The following is a 16,080-nucleotide window of genomic DNA, read 5'->3' as shown; positions in this document are numbered from 1 at the left end:
TTGAGCACAGGACAGATGACCGGATCAGATTCTTGTGCTTCTCTTATCCCATCTTTTGGGATCGAGCTGGTTGTTGCAGTGGTTGTCTCACCTTCAGCTGATACTGACATAGATGCAGCTGAAAATGACCAAGGTACAACAGCCTCTTTCTGTACCTCAACTGCTTGTATCGTGGCGGCATTGGTGTCTGGTGGAAGCTCCTCAGAACAGTCTCTCATCAGTGACTCTACATCCAGTGGCATCCTTGACAAAGCATCTGCATCACCGTTCTCTCTGCCTGGCCTGTACTTTATTGTAAAGTGGAAATCAGCCAAGTCTGCAACCCACCTGGAAGTGGTTGCGTTCAGTTTTGCAGTAGACAGAATGTAGCAGAGCGGGTTGTTATCGCTGTATACAGTGAAGGTCGGAGCATAGTACAAATAGTCATGGAACTTATCAGTGATTTGCCCATTTTAGAGCTAGAAATTCTAGCTTGCTCGAGTGGTAGTGATAGTTCTTCTCAGCTGCTGTTAAGGTTCGAGCACCATAAGCAATGACCCTAAGCTTCCCATCTTGCTTTTGATAAAGAACTGCTCCCAAGCCTTGGTGTGACGCATCAGTGTGTACAACAATTGGCTGAGTGAAATCAGGGAAACCTAAAATTGGTGGGTGAAGCAAACACTCAATCAGCTGTTCAAGTGCCTGTTGATGCTGGTCAGTACACAGGATTGGCTTGTTTGAGGGCACCACATGACTTACTTTCTTTGTTTTTGTTTTCCGTGGGTGGTCAGGTAATTTCTCTGAATCTGCTTTCAGGAGGTCATACAGGCAGCTGGCACTCCAAGAAAAGTCTTTGATGTACTGTCTGTAGTAAGTGAGTAAACCAAGCATTTTTCAGAGCTGGCCCACAGTCTCTGGTCTGATTTCTTTCAATGCTCTTACTGCTTCAAAATCGGCTGGGTCAACTCGGCTCCCCTCTGCAGACACTATTCTGCCCAAATAACGGACCTGGGGTTTAAAGAGATCACACTTACTTGGTTTGAGTTTAATGCCATACTCTCTGAGACGCTGCAAAACTTTTCGCACATCATTCACATGGCTGTCGAATGTTTTACTGAAGACTAGCGTGTCGTCCAGATAAGGAATGCAGATGTTATCCCGGAGCCCTTCCAAACACTCCTCCACACACCGCTGAAAAGCTGCAGGAGCGTTCATGAGGCCGAATGGCGTACGTATCCACTCATAGAGTCCCCATGGGGTCACAAATGCTGTCAGTGGTCTGCTTTCTTCAGAGATGAACACTTGGTGATACGCTTTTCCCTGATCTAAGAGGGAGAACCAAGAATTACCACCTAAACTGTCCATGATGTCTTGGACCCGAGGGATGGGCTGGCAGTCGGGATGTGTCTTTCTGTTCAGATCTCTGTAATCTATACACAACCGGAGGGTCCCGTCCTTCTTACGAACGCACACGACAGGTGAAGAATATGAAGAGTTTGACTTCCTAACCCAGCCCTGGACTATGAGGTCATAAATGTAACCCTTCATCTCCTGATACAGTGGCCTGGGCACTGACATGTATGTGTGCTTTACTGGTTCAGAGTCCTTTAGAGAAATAGTCATTTTCAATCGTTCAATGCAGCCAATGTCATTGTCTGATCTGGAGAAGGAGTGACACTCTTCTCTAAGCATTTGCCTAACAACCTCTCTCTGCTCTTCGGTTAGGTGAGTTAAACCTACTGGTGGATCCCACTGTTCAGTAGCAGTACATGGGGTTTGAACGCTGGTGTGATTCACTGTGGCTGGGGTGACAGTTCTTTTAAAGACTTGGGCAGGTAACACAGTCATAATGGTTTGTACTGTACCGATTATTGTGCATCCTAGCAGGGCAATGTCGTGGTCAGTGGGGTTAGAGACATCAAGCAGGATAACTGGAAAAACACCTTTTCTGACTCTGACTAGTGTGTCAAAGAACTCAAGGTCGTCTGGCCACTACGGGTTCAGATCTGGCTGGAAAAGCATTGTCATGTCATCTTTGAAAGGCTGGGAAGCTACACGGCACTCAATCTGAATGCTACTGTGTTTTGGTACAGCAACCTTCTCTTTCTTGGTTTTCACTGTGTATTCATCTGTCTGTTCTGCGTTAACAGCCTGTATAAAAGCTCTCACCTTGTTTCTTTTGAGGCTTGGGAAAGCTGTTTTTACTGTACTGTATCGTTTAGTCTTTTCGGTCATTGTCAGGATGTGCTCGATAACATTGAAACCTATGATGGGATGAGATAGGTGACAGCCTTTCATTACCAGCACCGGAATGATCAGTTCCTTTGTTTGGTCAGTTTCAGAGGCTAGCCGAAAAGTTGTTTCAATCCATCCCAGGTACGGCATTTCAGTCCCATTTGCTGCAGTCAACCTTAGATCATCAGGTGAGTCCAGGATTTCTGAAACATCTCTCAGCCTTGCGTTTGGGAGAGATTCCTCTTTCCATCGTTCATCAATGACCGATACCTGAGAGCCTGTGTCCCATAGAGCTTGGAGGTGGTGGCGATTCAGGTGACACTCAATAAGGCACTGTCTGCCGACTAGCGAGGTGACCTTACGGGGGTGGTAACCTTGAGCTAGGGATGGTAAGGAGTGGGCATTTTCCTCTGTGCAGGAAAACCTTTCACTGGTAGAGTCAATTTTCAGGTGAGTGCATTTTTCCTTATGTTTAGTCCAATGTTGGTTTTGACATACTTTGGAACAGTACAGTGTCTCTTTACATGATGAACATTGTTTCAGGTTCTCAAATGAATTTTCTCTGGCACAATTTGCACATTTCTGGGACTTTTTGGTAGCTACGGTTAACACTCGTCCCTCAGCGGTAACCCATTTCCGTTTAAAGGGGCCTCCCTTGATGGTCTGGCTCCCCGGATTTTACATCCAGCTTGAAAATGTTCTCCACTCCCACAGCGGAAGCAGTGTGTGCAGCGTGCATCTGTTCTGGCCTGCTGGCAGACAAAACACCTCCTTGGAGCTTGAGCAGAGTGGTTCGTATACGGGTTAGGTGCATATTGATGCTGTGCAGTGTCAGGTGCTTGGGACCGACTGTAGTTGCTGTAATAATGCTGCTGGGAAACAGGTGGCTGGGGGTCCCTATCTGGCCTCCTAACTGGGGGTGGGGCATAGGTACAAGGCGGTGACTGAAACATAGGCTGCTGTAATGTCTCCTTAATCTGAGCAATCTCTGCACTGAAACCTTTTAGAGAAGCTACACCTGTCTTAAGTTCAGCTAACTCTGTTAACAGTTCTGCGGGTATCATAGCTTTGGCTTCCTTCACAGGACACTTGGCAGATGGCGTATCTTCTAACTGGACTACACTTACAGTTGTAGCAGGCTGTGGGGCATTAAACCGCTTTTTGTTTCGTCTTTCTATTTCATTAGCACAAGCAATGTTAAGCTTCTCTAGCAAAACCTCATCTGATGTTTCGCTCTCTAGCAGGAGAGGCTGCATGTCTATACTGATACTGTCACTCTGGAGACCCGTAAGGACTGTGTGTAAACACATGCTCTGGACTAGAGCAGGGTCATACTTAAGCCCTGATTCTGACTCCTGGGATGCAAACAGTACTTTCTGCCTCAAATCTAAGACGCGCATCAGGAAGCTTTGAGGGGTCTCCTTGCTATGCTGTGCTTCTGAAGCTAGCTGTTTGTAAAACTCTGTTGCACTCTTCTCTTGGAAGTGGGAACGCAGTATACATCTAAGTGTGTGAAGAGTTAGCTGGGGTTTACCTTCCAAGTAGCTGCGTAGCTGTGAGCCTGGAGAAATAGCCCTGACTACTGCGTCTACTATTTCTACCTCAGGATAGCCTCTGTTAAGTCCATTCTCGATCTGATGGGCAAGGCTGGAAAAAAATCTGTTTTTCTTTATGGCCCGGTTCACCTATCTGACCAGAAATTTTAAACTCTTTGCGCCAGTACGAGCTGGGCTGTGCATTGGGTGAAAGCGGAACGCTCCCCTGAAGATTGGCATGGGGTTGTGGCTGACGCAGAGAATCACTGGCTTTGGCTGCAGTAATCTGCTCAGTTCCCACCCCTTGTTGTGGGGTTACAGTTCTCAGTTCCTCTATTCTGTGATGTACATTTACATTTAAGTCATTTAGCAGACGCTCTTATCCAGAGCGACTTACAACTTGGTGAATTCACCTTCTGACATCCAGTGGAACAGCCACTTTACAATAGTGCATCTAAATCATTAAGGGGGAGGGGGGGGGGTGAGAAGGATTACTTATCCTATCCTAGGTATTCCTTGAAGAGGTGGGGTTTCAGGTGTCTCCGGAAGGTGGTGATTGACTCCGCTGTCCTGGCGTCGTGAGGGAGTTTGTTCCACCATTGGGGGGCCAGAGCAGTGAACAGTTTTGACTGGGCTGAGCGGGAACTGTACTTCCTCAGTGGTAGGGAGGCGAGCAGGCCAGACGTGGATGAACGCAGTGCCCTTGCTTGGGTGTAGGGCCTGATCAGAGCCTGGAGGTACTGCGGTGCCGTTCCCCTCACAGCTCCGTAGGCAAGCACCATGGTCTTGTAGCGGATGCGAGCTTCAACTGGAAGCCAGTGGAGAGAGCGGAGGAGCGGGGTGACGTGAGAGAACTTGGGAAGGTTGAACACCAGACGGGCTGCGGCGTTCTGGATGAGTTGTAGGGGTTTAATGGCACAGGCAGGGAGCCCAGCCAACAGCGAGTTGCAGTAATCCAGACGGGAGATGACAAGTGCCTGGATTAGGACCTGCGCCGCTTCCTGTGTGAGGCAGGGTCGTACTCTGCGGATGTTGTAGAGCATGAACCTACAGGAACGGGCCACCGCCATGATGTTGGTTGAGAACGACAGGGTGTTGTCCAGGATCACGCCAAGGTTCTTAGCGCTCTGGGAGGAGGACACAATGGAGTTGTCAACCGTGATGGCGAGATCATGGAACGGGCAGTCCTTCCCCGGGAGGAAGAGCAGCTCCGTCTTGCCGAGGTTCAGCTTGAGGTGGTGATCCGTCATCCACACTGATATGTCTGCCAGACATGCAGAGATGCGATTCGCCACCTGGTCATCAGAAGGGGGAAAGGAGAAGATTAATTGTGTGTCGTCTGCATAGCAATGATAGGAGAGACCATGTGAGGTTATGACAGAGCCAAGTGACTTGGTGTATAGCGAGAATAGGAGAGGGCCTAGAACAGAGCCCTGGGGGACACCAGTGGTGAGAGCGCGTGGCGAGGAGACAGATTCTCGCCACGCCACCTGGTAGGAGCGACCTGTCAGGTAGGATGCAATCCAAGCGTGGGCCGCGCCGGAGATGCCCAACTCGGAGAGGGTGGAGAGGAGGATCTGATGGTTCACAGTATCGAAGGCAGCCGATAGGTCTAGAAGGATGAGAGCAGAGGAGAGAGAGTTAGCTTTAGCAGTGCGGAGCGCCTCCGTGATACAGAGAAGAGCAGTCTCAGTTGAATGACTAGTCTTGAAACCTGACTGATTTGGATCAAGAAGGTCATTCTGAGAGAGATAGCGGGAGAGCTGGCCAAGGACGGCACGTTCAAGAGTTTTGGAGAGAAAAGAAAGAAGGGATACTGGTCTGTAGTTGTTGACATCGGAGGGATCGAGTGTAGGTTTTTTCAGAAGGGGTGCAACTCTCGCTCTCTTGAAGACGGAAGGGACGTAGCCAGCGGTCAGGGATGAGTTGATGAGCGAGGTGAGGTAAGGGAGAAGGTCTCCGGAAATGGTCTGGAGAAGAGAGGAGGGGATAGGGTCAAGCGGGCAGGTTGTTGGGCGGCCGGCTGTCACAAGAAGCGAGATTTCATCTGGAGAGAGAGGGAGAAAGAGGTCAGAGCACAGGGTAGGGCAGTGTGAGCAGAACCAGCGGTGTCGTTTGACTTAGCAAACGAGGATCGGATGTCGTCGACCTTCTTTTCAAAATGGTTGACGAAGTCATCTGCAGAGAGGGAGGAGGGGGGGAGGGGGAGGAGGATTCAGGAGGGAGGAGAAGGTGGCAAAGAGCTTCCTAGGGTTAGAGGCAGATGCTTGGAATTTAGAGTGGTAGAAAGTGGCTTTAGCAGCAGAGACAGAGGAGGAAAATGTAGAGAGGAGGGAGTGAAAGGATGCCCGGTCCGCAGGGAGGCGAGTTCTCATCCATTTCCGCTCGGCAGCCCGGAGCTCTGTTCTGTGAGCTCGCAATGAGTCATCGAGCCACGGAGCGGGAGGGGAGGACCGAGCCGGCCTGGAGGATAGGGGACATAGAGAGTCAAAGGATGCAGAAAGGGAAGAGAGGAGGGTTGAGGAGGCAGAATCAGGAGATAGGTTGGAGAAGGTATGAGCAGAGGGAAGAGATGATAGGATGGAAGAGGAGAGAGTAGCGGGGGAGAGAGAGCGAAGGTTGGGACGGCGCGATACCATCCGAGTAGGGGCAGTGTGGGAAGTGTTGGATGATAGCGAGAGGGAAAAGGATACAAGGTAGTGGTCGGAGACTTGGAGGGGAGTTGCAATGAGGTTAGTGGAAGAACAGCATCTAGTAAAGATGAGGTCGAGCGTATTGCCTGCCTTGTGAGTAGGGGGGGAAGGTGAGAGGGTGAGGTCAAAAGAGGAGAGGAGTGGAAAGAAGGAGGCAGAGAGGAATGAGTCAAAGGTAGACGTGGGGAGGTTAAAGTCGCCCAGGACTGTGAGAGGTGAGCCGTCCTCAGGAAAGGAGCATATGATGTGATGTGTTCCGGCTGGTTCAATATCATGGTCAGTTTGCCCTGTTTTGTTATCTATGCCACTGATCATCTCTGTCATTTCGTCTTTAAGTAGCAACAATTCCGACATGCCGCCATCTTCTAACTCTGCAACTTCCTCTCTTTCAAGGAACATCATAATGTGAGTCATCAATGATATGCGGGATTTGTCTTTAATATCTCTTCTCTGTTCACCTGATATTTCAAGGAAATCACTTATCTCTAGTAATTTGTCTTTAGTAAGGGTGTGCAATTCTCCTACTACCTCTTCCTGTAGTTCTTCCAAGGCGCTTGTCATGTTGACAGAACAGGAGGAACTTTTACTGCCTCCAAAAATGTTACGCCCCTGAAAGGGGAGAAATAATCACGAGAGTGATACGGTGTTGTTTTCTCAATTCAACTTTTAGTTCAATCATTTTACAAAAGTAACACATTACAAAACAACAGAAAAACCATTATACAAATAACACAGCAAAATATCTTATTAACAACGCACATGTTCATTCACAATTGACATAAAAGGGCAGCTACTCTCAGTGCGATGCTATTCTTCACTACAACCGAGCAGGGCTCATATTACTCTCTTCAAACTTAACTCTAACTTCCTCAAGATGTTACTAAGACACACCTTAAACACTCTTGACATGTTAGCGAGTTATAACATTTAAATGACTCTTTTTTATCATCAATAAAGTACCTGAAAACAGGGGAGAAATAATCACGAGAGTGATACGGTGTTGACCACGATTTCCCCAGGAATATGGGTGGAGACCAGAGCAATCGATCTCCGGCTCATAGATTAAGTGCATTTCGTAGATCACAGATTAACACTTTTAGGCACCACAAAATAAAGTAATCAGATGCATTATTGTAAATTTAGATGCACTATTGTAAAGTGGCTGTTCCACTGGATGTCAGAAGGTGAATTCACCAATTTGTAAGTCGCTTTGGATAAGAGCGTCTGCTAAATGACTTAAATGTAAATGTTAACACAATTATATTTTATTTGATTTATTTTACTAGGCAAGTCAGTTAGGAACAACTTCTTATTTTCAATGACGGCCTAGGAACAGTGGGTTAACTGCCTGTTCAGGGGCAGAACGACAGATTTGTACCTTGTCAGCTCGGGGATTTGAACTTGCAACCTTTCGGTTACTAGTCCAACGCTCTAACCACGAGGCTACCCTGTCTCCCCAATTTGAATGTTATCAATCTCTATCAACTAATACTGAATGCATGATCTTTTTAACCTTAGATGTTTTAATATCCTCACATAATATGAACTTATTAATACTTTTTAATGTATAACAGGCTATGAATTTTTCCTTTAACCTGTCACACTGAATGGTGAATTCCTCTTCGAGTGTCTGGTGTAAAGCAGACTGAAGCGGGTTTTCCTCTTGAATTTTGCCTGGGCTTAGTTCCATTTCTTTTTATACTGAGAAACCCCAGTATTTTTGGATGTCAAGCATACCCATACCATGATGCAGCCCACACCATCCTGAAAATAGGTAGTGTTGTGTTAGATTTGCCCCAAAAATAAGACTTTGCATTTAGGCCAAAAAGTGTATTTCTTTGCCGTGTCTATTCTGTATATTTGTTTTCTTCTTTTCACTCTGTCATTTAAGTAATTTGTGGAGTCACTACAATGTTGTTGATCCATCCTCAGTTTTCTCCTATCACAGCCATTGAACTCTGTAACTCTGTCAATCACCAATGGCTTCATGGTATTTGTATTTTATTACGGATCCCCATTAGCTGCTGCCAAGTCAGCAGCTATTCTTCCTGGGGTCCAAACAAGATTAAGGTAATTACATACAAAATAAAACAGTACATCACACAACACATTATTACATACTACTCCACCACAACATATCTTCAAAAATCTATAATATGGCAATATTGAAATGTACAGTGTGTGTCTTAGCATGTGTATGGTATGCGTGTGCCTTTGTGTGTGTGTGTGTGTGTCTCTTCACAGTTCGCAATGTTCCATAAGATGTAGTTTTATCAGATTTTTAAATGTGATTTTACTGCTTACATGAGTTACTTGATGTGGAATAGAGTTCCATGTAGTCAAGGCTCTATGTAGTACTGTATGTTTCCCATGGTCTGTTCTGGACTTGGGGATTGTGAAGAGACCCCTGGTGACGTGTCTTGTGCGGTATGCATGGGTGTCTGAGCTGTGTGCTCATCATTTAAACAGACAACTCAGTGCTTTCAAGATGTCAATGCTTCTCACAAAGACAAGTAGTGATGCAGTCAATCTCTCCTCTACTTTGAGCCAGGAGAGATTGACATGCATGTTATTGATGTTAGCTCTCCATGTACGTTTAAGGGCCAGCTGTGCTGCTCTGTTCTGGGCCAACTGTAATTAACCTGTGTCCCTCTTTGTGGCACTTGACCATATGGCTGGGCAGTAATCCAGGTGCAACAAAACATGTGGCTGTTGGACTTGTTTTGTTAATAGTGATGTCAAGAAACAGAGCATTGTTTTATTATACTCTCCCCATTTTAGCTACTGTTGCATATATTTGTTTTGTACATGACAGTTTTACAATCCAGGCTTACTCCAAGCAGTTTAGTCTCCTCAACGTGTTCAATTTACACATTGTACATTACAATATGTGGTTGAGGTTTAGGGTTTAGTGAATTATTTGTCCCAAATACAATGCTTTTACTTTTTGAAATATTTAGAACTAGCTTATTTCTTTCCACCCATTCTAAAACTGACTGCAGCTCTTTGTTAAGCGTTTGCAGAGATTTCACTTGCTGTGGTAGCTGACTTGTATAGTGTTGAGTCATCAGCATACATAGACACACAGGATTTACTGAGTGCCAGTTGGCAGATCAATAGTAAAGATTGAAAAAAAAGTAAGTGGCCTAGACAGCTGCCCTGGGGAATGCCTGACTCTACCTAAATTATGTTGACAAGGCTTCCTTTAAAGAACACCCTCTGTGTTCTGTTAGACAGGTACCTCTTGATTCACGACATTGCAGGGGATGTAAAGACATAACACACTTACTTGTGAAGACATCAAAACTAGATTTTAGATTCTTCAAAGTAGCCACCCTTTTCCTTGATGACTGCACACTTTTGGCATTCTCTCAACCAGCTTCACCTGGAATGCCAACAGTCTTGAAGGAGTTCCCACATATGCTGATCACTTGTTGGCTGTTTTTCCTTCATTCTGCAGTCCAATTGGGTTGAGGTAGGGTGATTGTGGAGGCCAGGTCATCTGATGCAGCACTCCATCACTCTCATTCTTGTTCAAATAGCCCTTACATGGCCTGGATGTGTGTTTTTGGTCATTATCCTGTTGAAAAACAAATGATAGTCCCACTAAGCCCAAACCAGATGGGATGGCGTATCGGTGTGGTAGCCATGCTGGTTAAGTGTGCCTTGAATTCGAATTAAATCACAGACAGTGTTACCAGCAAATCAATCCACACCATCACACGTCCTCCACCATTCTTCGCGGTGGGAACCACATATGCGGAGATCATCCATTCAGCTACACTACGTCTCACAAAGACATGGTGGTTGGAACCAAAAATCTCAAATTTGGACTCATCAGACCAAAGTCCACCGGTCTAATGTCCATTGCTCGTGTTTCTTGGCCCAAGCAAGTCTCTTATTATTATTGGTGTCCTTTAGTAGTGTTTTTCTGCAGCAATTTGACCATGAAGGCCTGATTCACACATTCTCCTCTGATCAGTTGATGTTGAGATGAGGTGTGTCTGTTACTTGAACTCTGTGAATGATTTATTTGGGCTGGAATCTGAAGTGCAGTTAACTCTAATGAACTTATCTTCTGCAGAAGAGGTAACTCTGGGTCTTCCTTTCCTGTTGCGGTCCTCATGAGAGCCAGTTTCATCACAGCGCTTGATGGTTTTTGCGACTGCACTTGAAACTTTCAAGGTTCTTGACATTTTCTGGATTGACCATCATGTCTTAAAGTAATTATGGACTGTCATTTCACTTTGCTTATTTGATCTGTTCTTGCCATAATATGGACATTGTCTTTTACCAAATAGGGCTATCTTCTGTATACCACCCTACGGTACCTTGTCACAACCGAACTGATAGGGTCAAACACATTAAGAAGGAAGGAAATTCCACAAATGTACTTTTAACAAGGCACACCTGTTAACTGAAATACATTCCAGGTGGCTACCTCATGAAGCTGGTTGAGAGGATGCCAAGAGTGTGCAAAGCTGTCATCAAGGGAAAGGGTGGCTACTTTGAAGAATCTGAAATATAAAATATAACACTTTTTTGGAGACATGATTCCATGATTCCATACTGTATGTGTTATTTCATAGTTTTGATGTCTTCACTATTATCCTACAATGTTGAAAATAGTACAAATAAAGAAAAACCCTGGAATGAATAGGTGTGTCCAAACCTCTGACTTGTACTGTATATTTTTACAACAGCAGATTAACAAAACAGCTCCCACAATCTTCTTATTATAATTTTCTTTCAGCTAATCATCAGTCATTTGTGTAAGTACTGGACATGTTGAGTGCCCATCCCTATTAGTGTGATGAAAGTTGTTGTACATTTGTTTACTGTGGAATAGCACTGTATCTGGTCAAACACATTTCTTTCCAAAATTTGGCTAAAGGTTGGTAACAGGTTGTTGGTCAGCTGTTTGAGCCAGTAAAGTGTACTTTGCTATTATTGGGAATTACATTTGCTTCCCTACAGGCCTGAGGGCACACACTAACTTGTAGGTTTAGATTATAGAGATGGCAAATAGGAGTGGCAATAATATTATAGTCCACTATCATCCTCATTAATTTTCCTTCCAAGTTGTCAGACCCAGGTGGCTTGTCATTGTTGGCAGAAAACAATACATTTTTCACCTCTTCCACACTCACTTTACTGAATTCCAAATTCCAATGCTTGTTTTTCATAATTTGGTCAGTTACACATTGAGGTGTAGGTTCATAAGTTGTTGTTGGCATGTCATTAAAGTAATATCTGCCAATATCAGTGGATTTTGTGATAAATGAGCCATCTAATTCAATGAATGATGAGTGAACTGAGCTTGCCTTTTTGCCCAACATTTAATTTAAGATGCTCAAAATCTTTTTACTATTATCCTTTATATCAGTTATCTTAACATTTTTTTCTTCATTTTGTCGCGATACGAAACCTTCAGCCCCGCCCCTTGGCCGGCAGCGGGGTGCTAGAGGTGGTTAGCGTCCCGTTCCCTGGATTGGACAGGGCACTATAGATACTTCAGGTTATCTCGGTATAACCAGGACCGCTCGCGTAGCCCAGCCTCTCTTTCTATATCGATACGTTGTCCGCGTAGAGAGGTCTTTAGCCTTGTCACTCTCAACGGTCTAGCTCTAGCTGGGATGTGTGAACCCCACGTTTATCCTCTAGACTCTTTGTTTCACCACTAATTGATCCCTGAGTTGTTATTAAGCACTAGTCCCACCAGTCTCTATATGATTTCCCTGTGGTTGAGTATTTCCCCTCTGTGATGTATCTAGTTTAAAGTGTGAAGACCTTTAGTCAACTTAGTCTCACTACTCTGCCCGTCGGCTATGTATTGCTTGGATAATAAAACTTAGATAGATCGATAAGACAATTAATGAATCACTACTGGACACACCTTCCTCTTTGTCTTTTAATGGTAACTCATTTTGTCATAGAGTATTGGTCTCCGTTTCCAGTGTCCCGGTAGAGGGGAGTGTCAGAGTTGTTATCTCCCGTGCCGTTAACTGTCTTGGGAGGGCGTTTTACTCCAGACAAAGCAAGGCTACCGTTTATTTTTCAAAACACTCTGTTTTTTGTCTTTTATAATCAAACACACTTCAAAATACACAATTTGTTACTCGGTCACACACAGCGTTAATCAAAAACATGCAAATGCCTTAATGCTCTATAAAGCCTGGTACAATAATAAGACTTATCTCTATAGTAATGCTTATAATAGCTCTTTAATTACCTTTGAGAGATGATGGGGAGACCCACTAGATCAGGAGCAGAGTTTCAATCGGTCAGAGTTCTGAGAATTTAGTTTCAGTATCGATTCCTCCTATGAGAGATCGGTGGTTCACTTAAATTTCGAGATTCAAGTTAGTCTGGAGAGATCAGAGGTTCACCGTTGATCTACCGCAGTGTCTGTGGCAAAAATACCCAGCTGGAATGTTGAGCTCAATCAGTTAAGATATTATTGCATCAAGATAAACCGAGCACAGGGCAAATGGCGACAAGTACAATTGTCCGATAGGTAACCTGAGTTCCAGCAAGTTAGAATCTATAGATAATTTGAGTCGAGCATTAATGGCTCAAAGTCAAATGGTTGTCTAAATGAATTCCAGATTCAAGAAGGCAGCGCCAATTTAATGGCAATTTGTCTTTATATACCTTTTGTTTCTCTGCACCGGATCCGCTCCTCGTCCTCTCTGGCAAAGGCAGTGATGACTCATCACCTCAGAGACTATGTCAAGTGCAGTAATGATGCGTACAGCAGGAAATACTTTTATATTTCTTATATGGGCTTCCGTTTATGACAGAGCCTTCTACTCTAGTAGCAATGATTCTAGCAGTTTCTCCCATTCGTCTGGGGTGTCGTCGGTTAGCTGGGTGGGTGTCTCTTGATACCAGTCTGTTGAGTTGGGTGGTGGACTGGCGTCCTCTGCTGGAGATTGAGCCCAATCTGGTAGATCATTTGAGTCTGGCTGAGGCAGGGGTGGAGGGGACAATGGGGCCAGGGGGGTAGGAGGGAGATCCCTTTGACGTTTCACTACAGTTTTATTTAGTTTAGTCACACAATTTCTCAATTCACAGTATGTTTACCAATCGGCTGTGCAGCCAGACAGTGTTTCAGTTTGGATGGGGAGCGTCGCTGCACAGCTATTTTCAAGTCTCTTTAGAGATGGTCGATCGGGTTTAAGTCCAGGCTCGGGCCAAAGGTGCCTTTTGGCAAACTCCAAACGGGCTGTCATGTGCCTTTTACTGAGGAGTGGCTTCCACCTGGATGCTGTATCACCTGATTGGTGGAATGCTGCAGAGATGCTTGTCCTTCTGGAATGTTCTCCCATCTCCACAGAGGAACTCTGGAGCTCTGTCAGAGTGACCATCAGGTTATTGCTCACCTCCCTGACCAAGGTCCTTCTTCTCCAATTGCTCAGTTTGGCCGGGCGGCCAGCTCTAGGAAGTCTTGGTGGTTCCAAACTTCTTCAATTTAAGAATGATGGAGGCACTGTGTTCTTGGGGACCTTCAATTCTGCAGTAATGTGTTGGTACCCTTCCCCAGATCTGTGCCTCGACACAATCCTGTCTCGGAGCTCTGCGGACAATTCCTTCGACCTCATGGCTTGGTTTTTGCTCTGACATGGACAGTCAACTATGGGACCTTATATGGGACCTTATATATATAGATGTATGCCTTTCCAAATCGTGTCCAATCAATCGAATTTACCACTGGTGGACTCCAATCAAGTTGTAGAAACATCTTAATGATGATCAATGTAAACAGAATGCACCTGAACTCGTTTTCGAGTCTCATAGAAAAGGGTCTGAATACTTTTTATGTTGTATAAATTTGCAAAAATGTCTAAAAAACTGTTTTTGCAAAATGTGGAAAATGTCAAGAGGTCTGAATACTTTCCGAATGCACTGTATTTGCCAATCCTTTTGCATCATCCCTCTCAACTATAAAATATTTCAATTCCTCATCAATCCACAGTCATTTTCTTAATGGGTGCATGCTTATTAGTAGCTGGAATTAGCAATTCTTCAACATAGGAATCACTACTAAACGTTGTGTATGATATCAGGGTGGCAGGGTAGCCTAGTGGTTAGAGCATTGGACTAGTAACTGAAAAGTTGCAAGATCAAATCCCCGAGCTGACAAGGTACAAATATGTTGTTTTGCCCCTGAACAGACAGTTAACCCACTGTTCCTAGGCCGTCATTGAAAATAAGAATTTGTTCTTAATTGACTTGCATAGTTAAATAAAGGTTAAAAAAAATTAATATATATGTTATACACTATATTAGGACCTAGCCTTTGGAACCTTGTTTTTTCTCGATTTTGCTACTATATTATGATCACTATATCCGATGGATGTGGATACTGCTTCAGAACAGATTTCTGCAGCCTCGGCAATGATGTGATCAGTACATGTAGATTATTTCATTCCTGTGCAGTTTATAAATACCCTGGTAGGTTGACTGATAACTTGAACCAGGTTGCAGGCACAGATTACAGTTTGAAGCTTTTTCTTAAATGGACAGCTTGATGAAAGCCAGTCAATATGTAGGTCACCCAGAAAAAAATATACCTCTCTGTTGATATCACATACATTATCAAGCATTTCACAGATACGGACTGTTAGCACTTGGTGGTCAATAGTAACTTCCCAAAAGAAGGAATGAAAACTCCCTAGAGAGTTTCATTCCTGTCCTGCAGCTTAATTCAGAAGGACAACTGTATATTTGATGTGTCTGGGTGGTTTAATACATAACCCACAGCATAATTATTAACCTGACCATGTTTAAAGAGATATTCAATTTCTGATGTGTTATTGTTAACCATCTACCAACCACTTCCCTTCTTTATGAGGCTTTCTAAAAAGCTCCCTGTTCTTTGTAGTTGAATCTGTGCTTGAAATTCAATACTTGACTGAGGGACCTTGGAGATGTTGTGTGTATGGGGGACAGAGAAAAGGTTAGTCATTCAAAAATCATATCAACCACTATTATTTCACACAGAGTGAAGTCCATATAACTTTTGTGATTTCTTAAGCCACATTTTTACTCCTGAAGTAATTTAGGCTTGCCTAAACAAAGATTTGCAAGGCACTATGTATACATAGAGCAATGTCACAAAATAGATCTCAAATGTATTTTGTCTGGTTTTTCCCCCCTGTCTGTACTGCATACTGATGTAGGATCTTAATTGTATCACCCTGTTGTAGCAGAACCTTCCTGCAATGCAGGACATTTAAAATGTTTAGTGATTTTGAGGTTTAAAAAGGCATCTGAAGTTTGAAATTTCAGACTTGATTTTCCCTTACAAAAAATGTTGCACCCCCCACTATTTTTTTCCATTAATTATAATCCACATAATAATTCACATTTCCTATTGCTCCGGAACAATTCTTCTGCTGTAGCAAACTGGCTGAAATTAAGATCCTACATCTGTATATTGACATATAATTGAGAAAATATTTGAAAGATTGCTCAAGAAAAGTATTAGTGTAATCAGAAAGGATTCTAGTAAAATGTCTGAGTAGGGTTGAGAAATTCTGTCAACTTTCCCAAAATTGTTAATTCTGTTAACTTTCCCAGTTTTCCAGTTGGGGAAAATTCCTGGAAGTGCAAATTTTGCAAACATACTCCTG

General features: G+C 44.0%; 1 protein-coding gene across 1 annotated transcript in view; it reads left to right on the top strand.

Moving 5' to 3' along the window:
- The window catches only part of LOC135517035 (collagen alpha-2(I) chain-like), a 93,652-nt gene that overhangs the window by 70,022 nt on the left and 7,550 nt on the right, over window positions 1–16,080 (top strand). The gene's annotated exons all lie outside the window — the stretch shown is intronic.

This window comes from Oncorhynchus masou, chromosome 28 (genome assembly GCF_036934945.1).
Source record: "Oncorhynchus masou masou isolate Uvic2021 chromosome 28, UVic_Omas_1.1, whole genome shotgun sequence".
In the NCBI taxonomy this organism is placed as follows: Eukaryota; Metazoa; Chordata; class Actinopteri; order Salmoniformes; family Salmonidae; genus Oncorhynchus; species Oncorhynchus masou.
This window is presented reverse-complemented; position numbering and strand designations above follow the sequence as displayed.